General features: G+C 49.9%; 1 protein-coding gene across 1 annotated transcript in view; it reads left to right on the forward strand.

Annotated features, from left to right (window-relative positions):
- DIP2B (disco interacting protein 2 homolog B) overlaps positions 1–11,003 on the forward strand; it is a 125,010-nt gene that overhangs the window by 17,492 nt on the left and 96,515 nt on the right. The gene's annotated exons all lie outside the window — the stretch shown is intronic.

An 11,003-nucleotide genomic window follows, 5' to 3' on the forward strand; every position in this document is an offset into this window, starting at 1 on the left:
GGCGCAGGCCACGCCCCCTCCACGCTGGTGTGTGTCCGCCCCCCGCGCGCATGCGCAGCGCCCCCCCTTCCCCCCCCCCCCCCCAGCACCTCAGCTGGCGATTCCCGCCTTTGGGCGGGTGGCGCTGAGGGAGCTGCTCGACGGCCTCTGGCGCTGAGGGGCAGCCGGGGGTCTCCGTGCTTGCCGACCCCCCTCCACGCCTGCTGTCTGTGCTGGTGGCACCCGGCGGTGGGTATGTACGGCCCCCAGCTTCACAAGGGTGAGGTGAGGCCCGCGGCCTGGTCAAGGTGAGGGTGAAGGGCCTGGGCACCACAACCTGCGGTGTCCACTGGACACAGCCCCGCGCTTGGTGGCTTTGCAGGTGGCTGAAGGGTGCTGGGTTGTGAGGAAAAGCTGTATGCTGAGGGGGAGGAGCGCCTGTGTGAGGCGTTGGGAGTTCCCTGCAGACTTAGTTTGTTTAAAAACAAGAAGAAGGGTTTTCAGCAGCCAAACTAGATAACCTGCATTCCAGAGATACTGGCAAGTTTGTGTGTCTTCCTTAGCGGGACAGGAGGGCTCGCTCCCCAGCCAGCACAGCAGCTCCTCAAGGTGTGTGTCTGAACAACGTACTTTCAGGAGTAGCTTCAGTTGTTTCTTTTCCTTCCCATTTTATTCTTCGTAATGTGTAAAGTACTGAATTCTTGAGATTAAAAAATAATAATTGCATGTAATCAGTGCTATAGCTTAGTCTCCCCACTGCTGGTGTTAATCAGGCCAAGAGTTTAATGTGGCCTTGGTCATGTGCTAAGTGCTAAGCTCCCGCCCTTCGCTCTTTCTGGGGTGTTAATGTTTCTGTTCCCTATGTAGCCTCTGTCTGCTACAGGTTTTTCACTGTATCAATGCCCGCAGCTCGTGTCTCCTTTGAGCTGTCCCAAATTCCCAGCCCCCTCGTTCTGCACTCGTGGAGCAGCTTGTGAGCCACCACCAGGTCCCCTGACCTATACAACAGGAAGCGACCAATTAAAATTAATATGCTGCTATTACTTTTATGGCAGTCTCAGCTTTGCCATGTGAAATTTACTCATTCCAGTAAAAAGCCTGAACTATGGCCTAGAAAATGCATACGCTTTGTAAATTACAGGCTTTGTAGCTTAAACGGCATTGGGATCTGTGTGCTGGTCTATTGAAGGCATGTCCTGGTGGAGCAGATGTGACATTGTTACTAGAGCAAGTCAGATAAACTTAAATGTGCTGTTATTAATGGATGACTTGTACAGGAAATTGCATGTTTATCTAGATTATGTGAGCAGGACGTTTCAGGCTTGAATCAGTTGCTGGTGCAGAGGTATCTGCTGCCATTTCAGGCACCCTCGACTGCCTGAGACATCGGCACAGGGCTGGGAGGTGCAGCATGGGGCCACTACAGGCTTGCACCCCTCTGGACTGGCTTCCCCCCTTTTTCTGGTGACAGCAACACCGTGCGGCATCTCAAATGACACCAGATGCCAACGCTTCGGCACTTTTAGCAAGCCATTCCCACTTCACCTCTGTGCGGCCTCGTCCGTAGAGATGCTATAGTGATTAGGGTTGACTAAGGGTTATACAGAAAATATTATTTCAGTAGACTTAAAGATTTTCCAAGTGAGAAATTGTCATCCTTCTCTATGATTGCACACCTACAGAAGCGATCGTTTTACGAGATACATACATGTGATGGAGCAGTTATTTGGAAATGCTGGGAATACAAGGTACACTGCAGTAATGCCTGTAAGTTTGAGTATTAAGGATAAAATAATGCATCTTGCTACTTACATACATTACAGCAGTTCGCAGATTGCTAATCAAAATCAGTGATGAATAATAACATAAAAAAAAAAAAAAGTCAAACTCTGCATCAAAGATAGTTTAAAGCCTCAGCCTCTGTGCTTGTGCCACATGTGCAGCTTCCTCCCCGCAGCAGTGCCTGGCTGTGCCGGATTCAGGAGAGCTCCGTGTGGCAAAGGGATCCGCCTGTGGGATTAGTGGCTAAATGAGGCCAGGCTGTAACGTGAGGCATTGCACACAACAGCAAGGATGGGCTGAGGGGCAGATAAGAGTACCAGTTAGAAAATACCACGTTGCCTTAATTAATTCTGTGTAAGGTTTTCAGGATTTAATTTGGAATGTTAAAAACATCCTCCTGGGTCAGACCAATGATACCTTTAGCCCCCATAACCTGTCTCCAGTGGTGGCAACCGGAGGTGCTCTTTGGGCAAGCATGTGAGCCAGGGTACCTGCTGCTGTCCATTTCCCTCTCCAGTTAAAGGGTGCGTCCTTGCCCTTTTAGTAGCCATTTATGGACCTGTTGCTTGTGAACTCACGTAATCCCTTTTAACCTTTCTGATACTGTCTCCAGTCTTCTGTGGCACCAGATACTGGACTTATGTGAAAAAAAACCCCAACTTTCTTCTGTTTTAAACTAATCTTGTAGTTTCAAAGCATGCCTGCTTGCTCTTCTAAGGCAGGATTCTGTGAATATCAAGTCTGCATTCCCTTGTTGCCTGTAGGACTTTGTAAACTTCAATAAGATCCTTCTCAGCTGCCTCCTCTTTAAATTGAAGTGTTCCAGCCTTCTCAGTCGCTTCTTACTAAGGCAGCTCGCCCCTCCCCTCCTCTGGACCCTCCATAACTCCGCCGCATTCCTCCTGAGCAGCTGAGACCAGAACTGAGCTCCAGTGCACTGAGGATTTCTACAAAAGCAAACCAAGAGCTTTGGCATCACCTGGGTCTCCTTCCTGAAAGCAGCCAACATTCAGCCAGCCTTTTTGGCTGCTCTTGGACCCTGAGCCGGTGGCTTCAGAGCCCTGTCAATGACAACGCTGCGATCTCTTTCCTGAGCTGCAGCTGACAGCTCTAAGCTGAGCATTGATTTAAAATGTGTTTTCTGGTGTTCTGGTAGGAGGTGGTTGTGACTTGCAGGTATAAAAGGTGACGAGTCAATAAGTTATGAATAACCTGTTCTGGGAAAATCATTGCAGGTGTAATTATTAACGTGTTTATGGTGCTTGTTTCCTTCAAGGGGTGGCATCTTCCTCAGTGTTAGAGCAATAGAATGCAACTTCACTAGTAGATTTATACCAGAGAGGAGAATCCAAAGCAGTACTTTGTCTTCTCAGTGCTTCCTTTTTGATATTTCACTGAAGTGTCTCACTTTTGGCATAGCAGTGCTTCCTGAGGGAGTCTGCATTCCCTGACTGATCCTGTGATTGCTGGGGCTGCTGAGCTTCCTACAGGAGAGGCCCAGCACTAGCAGATAGGGTAAGGCAGCTGCTGAAGAAACACCCAGTGGTATGGACAACACTCAGACACCCACGTGGCTTTTTTGGGTTTTGAGATCTCCACCCAACCAGTGAACTTCACGTGACCCCTCCCAACAGCACCACTGGTTTGTTTAATCAGCGATTAAAGTGGAATTTTACTTCCATTTCCAAACATACTCTCTCAGGCCTTGTGTTCCCTTTTTGTTTTTTAATAAAGCCAAGGCCATAGAATGCAACAGTCGTTAAAGGACACTGGCATAACTTTACAAAGGAGGCGTCGCACATCTGTATTAATGTGGTGACTTCAGGGCTGAGGAGCAGAAGCTTTAAGCCCTATGGAAAGTCGGTATTCCAGAAAGCGAGAAGGTATGGTCTTATATAGTATCTCTTCGATTTAAGTGACTGTACAAGTGCCCCTGCCAGGTCCTGGAGCCCTTTCTAAGCTGTCATTCAGGCAGACGGTTTAGGGCTGCAGGACTGCTGGTTCCAATAGCACGCGTGTCACCTGGACCAAGAAGAACAACCCTTAACTGCACCAGTGAAGCCCAGTAAAAAAAGCAGGACGGTATGCTACAAGATCAGCACGGGTTTTTCAGTGCAGGTTTTTTCAGTGTTGTGTTCCTTTTAAAAATTGTCTTGCTTTCCAGCCATCTGTGTGTGCAGGGTTGAATACCCCATAATGATTTCCTGAACTCTTTACTGAGTGGGAACAGCTAACTTAAACCCCATTATTGTCTAGTTACAGTTAGCCATGCTTTGCTCCTGCATCTTCGTCTTCATTAGCGTTTCATTTTGCCTGCAGTTTGAATGCCCATATACTTGGTATCATGAGACCGGCCCTTTCCAGGCAGTTTGGATATCCTGAATAACTTGGTATCTTCCGTAAACTTTGACACTTTTGTTGTTTACCTCTTTCCCAGCTCATCGATGACTGTATTGTACCATTTGGGCCTTGGCGCAGACGCGTGTTTTATTATAGTGCTGCACGTCGGAGGCTTGTAAAGCAAAAGCTGCTGTTACTTCATGATGAAAGAATCCCACTCTACTTCTGGTAGCGCAACAACATTTCGTAGCAGTACTGACAGGCCAGCCCCATCTCTCCGCCGGTGTGCTGCGACCCCCTTTTTGTCTGCAGGTAACTCTAACCACGCACTTACTTACTGTGAGCTCTTTCATTCTTGGACAGAGTTGCTTCTTTTTCTTGAATTACAGAATTCATTCTCACTCAGCCCTCTTGGGGACTGAGAAAGATATTGGATCTACCTGCTGAACACAGTTATGGATTTCTTCCCTTTTGTACACGTTGCAGGTTATTGCAAAGGCAACAAATGGAAGGGATGGAGAGATTCGCTGCAGGGTGTATGTTCTCTGTAGGACAAAGCCGGGGCTGCTGAATAGCTCTTGTAGAGCCCTTTCCTGGCAGCTCGTGGCTGGTTTTGGCATCAGCGGTTGGAGCTCTAGCCTTTGTGGCGTGGAAGCCTGGGTCCCCATCTGAGAGGCTTCACGAAGCAGTCCTCTTAACAAGTGAGTATTTCATAGCCACTATTCTAGTGATTTGGTTTTGGATCTTTCTAATTAGCACTAATTAGATGACTCTTGCATTATGAGAAGTTCAGGAAGCACCATCCCCACTTTACAATGGGCGAAGTGAGGAACAGGAATCTGAAATGGCTATTGAGTAACCGGTACCAGAGCTGGGATTAAAGTCTAGCCCTAACTTTTAGGGATTATATGTTCTTTCCTACAGAGACAGTTATGTAAAGATTCAAATGCCCTTGGCAAGAAGAATGAGAGATGGAGAAAGAGAGGAGAGCAGAAAGGCAGGCAGCTCTGCAGTGCTCCTTTGGAGATCATTGATAACAATATTCCCCAAACAACTAATGAGTATTTCCTTATTTATAGTATCTTCCTGATACTATATCAGGATAAGTATCAGTATCTTCCTGAGTTGGTGCGCCCAGCGAAGTCCAGGGCTGGAGAGATGCACTGATTAATGCCATTGGTTTTATCCCTCTCTTTCCTGGAGTTTATCAGATGTTGCGAAGCCCTTTGAACTTAATTGCCTTTTGAAAGGCGCAGTTGCGGACCTGACCGCTGAGCTACTGTCACCAGCACAGCTCCTGGCAAAGCAAAATGTCTCCTGCCAGAAGCTGTCCCAGATGCCTTTTGCTGCACAGGGGACTTTTGATGGAGTTAAACATTAACATCCTTCACAGCCTCCCATGTGTTCAAGGTTCAAGAGGGAAACCATGCTGAGTCAGCCTGGCAGCTGTGTTTCCTGCTCCAGCTCCCTCCTGCATGATTCACTCTCTGCCGGGAAGTCTTAGTCCTGGATGGAAAGTAAGACAAAGGCAGAGGGACACTTCAGCTCTTGCACCACACCACTGGAGATTGGCTCCTGATAACCTGATACCTGGCCTGTTCCCTGGCTGGCCTACAAGTAATTTTGAAGAAACAATTAGGGAAACTCAGGGGTACCAAAAGACCCACCTGAGCTGCAGAAGAATTGCCTTCAGCTGTTAGCAGCGCCATGCCGGTGCCACACGTCAGGATGTGCTCCTTCTGGGCAGTGGGCTGGGAATTCCCAGGGTAGCTTGTTCTCTTGCTGTTCCCTGCATGGATTGCTTTTATACAGGCACTTTAAATAAAAAGGTAAATCCTTTTAACTGTGGCGGTTTCAAGAGTGGCCCGGTAGCAGGGAAGGAGGGTAGGCAGATGAGAAGAGAGGTTTTATTTCATGTTATTGTCACAGTATATACACCTCAGCACTGCCAAGTCTTTGGGCGTAGCCGGAGTCTGACATGGGAAATTGATTGTTCAGTGCTGGCCGCCTCTTGGAGCTGGAGCTCTGTGCTGTTTGCCTCGCGCTGAAGTGTGTTGGAATAAACCCCAGAGATTGCTGCTAGTTAGCTCAGAGGCTGCCCGAGGCACCTATCCCACGCTGGTGGGACTTGGTTTTGCCTGGAAAGCAAATCGTTTACTTCAGCATCGATGGAAGTTTGTGAAAATGCAACTGCACAATCTCTGCTGAGCTCAGACCTAGAAACTGAGCCAAGAGCCTCGCTGGCTTCGGTTAAAACTTCGCTGTGGTTACAGGCATCATGGGATCATGTGATGGTGCAGCTGATCTTTCCAACGTCCAGCAATCTCGCTTTAGGCCTCTGCTGCTGCACAATAACACGTTTAGAGTTCAAAGCATCATCTCCTCGCTAGGGCCGTCCTTTATTGATACCCGAATTATTGGTCAAGAGTTGGCGAGAAAACTCCTCTGCTTGTGTTCCTGATCCTGCCAGGCTTCTTCCCAGCGTGTTGGCCCATCCTCAAAGCCTTCAGCATCCTCAGCGGAGGGATTTCTAAATAAATCCAGCTTCTCCCTCCAGCACAAAGGCGCTCTCTTTCCTGCATGGGACAGCATGCCGTGTCTGTCTGTTCCTCAAGCGCTTGCGTTCTCAGCCCAGTGAGTTAAGGGGGAAATCAGGTCTAAGCTGGACTCTCGGCCCTTTTGAGACATGTTGACAGAGAAATGCATGCCTTGAAACAACTTGAAAAGAACTCTAGGGGAGGGAGAAGAGGAGGGCAGTGTCAGTTGTGAGCTGCCGCCCTCTCCTGAGATCTCTCCTCCGTGGTCCTGGCTCTTCTGTGACCTCTTTCTTCCTGCGGGGTAACACAGGGTAATGGCAGGCAGAAAGTCAGCTCTGCCACAGGCTTGGTCCTCCGGAGAGATGAAAGGAAAGTGGTTTGGTGTCCAAATGAATGTCATGGCTTTAAAGAAGAATTAAAACCAGATGTTTCCAGCAGGCCTGCTGAGGCCAGCCTTTTCTGACATATTTACCAAGCCACCAAGGAGGCCCAGCCAGCGCCTGCAGAGCTCCATGTTGGGAACACCCTGTAATCCCAGAGGCTCTGCTGCAGTCGCTGGAGGCACCCCGGCTGTCTGGAAGGACAGCACACAAGAGCTGAGGTAGAGATAGTACTGCCAGCTCAATATTTATTCAGTGATTAAACATATTTATTCCTTGCTGATAATGGTGATGATAGCAAGGGTGTAGTAACCAGACCAAATTTAGCACCTTTGGACAAAACACTGGGCCAAAAAGGGGTTTAGCTGTGCTGGCATCGGCTCTCGTTTCAGCTAAGGGCTTGCACCTGCAAGGTTGTGGTTAATGGAGCCCAGAACATCTTCCCTGTCCCAGGGACTGACCTCAGACCCCCCTCGGACAGGCTGATGTTCAGTCTCACGCACAGGTAAGAGCTTTTGCTGCGCAGGGGCTTCATCAGAACCAGGGAGAAAGTGTTTTATTCTTGCCTCTCACACGTGGTGTTTATATTTGGCTGTGCTTGAAGCTAATGACCATTCCAGGGTGGGCAGAACAGGGGTAAAATACCAGGAAAAGGGAAACTGAATCCTTGCCTGAGTGCAGTCGGGCAGAGAGCACTTCACAGGGGAGTAACCAAAACCTCAGGACTGCTGGGTGTGTGGTTCCAGCTCACACCCAGGAGTAATTAATCTTTTTGCCAGCATAGCTGCTCCAGGCTCCTGACTACAATAGGTATTGCTCTTTTGCATTCATCAGCCTGCCTGGTGGTTATAACATTCCGCTTCTGGCCTCTTAAGGACAAATTCCTGATGCTGTGCCCTCAGCGCTACCTCGAGGTGGAGTTTCCTCTTGCGAAATCAACGGGTGCTGAAAATGGCCTGTTGGCTGCGATGACTGGGAAGGGCTTCGCTCGCCGTTTTAGATGTATGTGTCACGGTCCTCATCTTTCTCCCGCCCCATCCTGGCTGCTGGGATGCTTACTGCGCTAGAGTGGCAGGTAAGACGCCCTTCAGACGCGGTGTGCCACTGGATCGCTGTCTTCTGCTGGGGAATAAATCATACATTCAGGAGGTGCACCCGAAACACGAGAAAAATAAATAGAGCAGAGGAAAGTTAGGTGGCAGGAAATCCCAGTTTTTACTGGCACCTGCTCATATCAGATAATTTGACCTATAACAAAAAATCCCTCTGTAGTCCCATTCCACAACAAATGACTGCGATAAAAAAAAAGACAAACAACAACAAAAAAACCCAAGCAGCTTTCTGCTGTGCCCTTCATTTGTTCTCACAATATGACATCTCATTTCAGTGTGTGCATCAGTTCATTCTGCTCTGTCGCCTCACGGACAGAAGGCACAATTGTTTCTGCTGTGATTCCAAAACCAACTGTCGAGAGAAGTGCCTCTGGGAGAAGAGCAGGGGCCAACAGCTCCCGGGCAGCGCTGGATGGAGCTCAAGGAAAAGTGTTCGCCTTGCCACCCTCCCGTAAGTGAACAGTAGATGGTGACTAACAGGAAAGAAACTTCACCACGGTGTAAACAGGAATATGTTTGTATTTGCCTTCCAGACAGGTATTAACGTTATCTGATCGTAGTTCGTTCTGGGTCTCGAATCCTGGTGCTTCTGCATCGCTTGCTTAGAAGGCAGAGAATTGTGACAATAAATATTCACACAAAGTGTGAATTATTTACTAGCTCTGGAGGCTGGGCCTGGTTATCCACCCCGTCTGCACTTGAAGCCGGTGAGGTTGTGAGTGCGGAAGGACTCGGCTGAGACTGGAAGTGTCTTGACTGACGTCCGTGGTGCTGCCTGCTTTGCCAGCCAGGCGCTTCAATTAAATGGGGAGATCCTGCAGGAGCAGGGCAGAACAGACTTCAGGAAAAAAAAAAAAAATCTAATCTGAGCATTAGCAATCATTGCCATCCTGTCAAGGCCTGGTTTTGGAAGTCCTCAGCTCCTGTGGCTGGCCAGGTGCTTGGCACGTTTGAAAATGAGACTCAGAACTGTTTTGTGCTGCGATTTCTCTCTTCCTTTGACCGCTCTGTTTAAAGCGATGGGCACACTAAAAATTAATGAGCAGATTTGGAGATAGAGGCCTGTAAAACCGGGATAACACTTAACGGCTTCACAGGGGGCATAAAGACTAATGAGTTAATGTTTGCAAAGTGCTTTGAAGATGACAAGTGCTAAGTCTGATTACATCTGGTGGGTGAAGTAGATGAGAATGAAGAAGAGGTTCTCAAGTTCATACTGTAACTGCAAGGTCTCCCTAAGCATCGTAATAAATAATGATCAGGAGACGGTTTGTGCTCGTGCTGTCCCTGGTGGTCTGTCGCCAGGTAGCCCGTGGCAAAGGATGATTTCCAGAATGGATTCCTCAATCTGTAAATAGTCACTTCTCAATTACTTATTTGGTTTCTACTACTTTAATTTGCTTTTCCTTCATTTCGTGTGCACCTCGAGATGCTGGTCAGTGAAACGCCCGCAGAACCTGCCAGCTGGACTGTCAATTTGCAATTTTCTAAATCTCTTCAGCGAACCCTGATTATTTCACTGGCTCTAACTTAAACAAACCCCGATTTGCTGGACCGTAATTGCGGGTAATAGTGTTAAGCAGGGTGCAGGTTCCCTCGCAGGGCAAGCGGCAGAGCGAGCCATGGCAGCACCCTGCCGGCAAGGAGCCGAGGGCTCAGAGCCGTATCCTTCACCCAACCCAAACCCACCACAGAGTATATTAATTCTTTAACAGAATACTTTTTGATCACCTAAGATTCCCAGCCGGGCCTGGCTCCCTGCTGTAATAAGTTTGGTGGCTCTTTCCCTGTTGCTTTAAAGCAAAATGGTTTCAGAGTGTTTTTTTCCTTGCAGGAATCCCCTCCGCTGCCGCTGCTCCCTGTGGGGCTGAGTAACACCAGCGAGCCGAGGCACACGCAAGCAGGAGTCCGGTGTTCGGGGTTTCCGTAGGTGAGATCCGGCCCTTTCTCTGTCAGCCCCCTGCTCTGATCCCGGGTGCGCCACCTCTGCCACGCGAATATTAAACGGGCACCGCATGGAATAAACGATTCAGGCTCCGCTGAGCTTGAGCGGATCTTTCCCACAGAGGTGATGGGTATCGTGGCCTGGCTTCGCAGGGATGCTGTGGCGGGTGGCTGCCCTTTCTGTGCTGGCACTGTCTGGAGGAAATCCGGTGTCCTGTGACGTTCTTTGCCATAGCCAAGGCTTCTCTCCGCTTCCCGGCGTCTCCCCGCCCCTTCCCGGTGGTGGGAGCCCCGGCAGCCGCCCCGGCCCCTTCCCTGCCCATGGCCACGTTCCCAGGGCTGGGTGGATATAGGGTCTATAAGCGAGCTGGAGGCGCAGGGCACGCTGAGCGCTGGCGGGGGAAAATCCCACCCCGGCGGTGCTGGCGGGGGGCTCGGCCTTGGGGAATTTTCTGGGAATCTTCCCTGCTCTTGGCCCACCGCTCGGCTTCGCCAGGCCCACGCCACAGGCTGCGGTGGTGCAGCAAGGGCAAGGCGGGCAGGGGGTCAGTGGCCGGGTCAGCGGTGGAGTGCTGAAGTGGGCTGTGGGGGCGCAGCTGGAATGAGGAAAAATCGGGAAAAAATGGGACAAAACAGGTGGGTGCAGTGGGTGTGATGCCTGGCAGGGTGCTGGGGGCCCAGCGGGCTCTGCGGGGGGGATCCCCCTTCCTGTTGTGTAAGAGAAAAAAAAAATGTATTTTGCGTTGTGTAGTTTAAAAATCAAACCAAACCCCAAATGATATAAATTTATATAATGCAGCACGGCCACCCCCGCCCCCCCACCCCTGGGCGCTGCGGGCCAGCCCACTCCCTCCCGCGGGGGGCGCCGGCTCCCTTTGCGCAGCGCGGCCGCTGCGCCCCCTGGCGGAGTGGTTCTGCTCTCCTCCGCT

The sequence above is a fragment of the Falco cherrug genome, chromosome 19 (assembly GCF_023634085.1).
Source record: "Falco cherrug isolate bFalChe1 chromosome 19, bFalChe1.pri, whole genome shotgun sequence".
NCBI classification, from domain to species: domain Eukaryota; kingdom Metazoa; phylum Chordata; class Aves; order Falconiformes; family Falconidae; genus Falco; species Falco cherrug.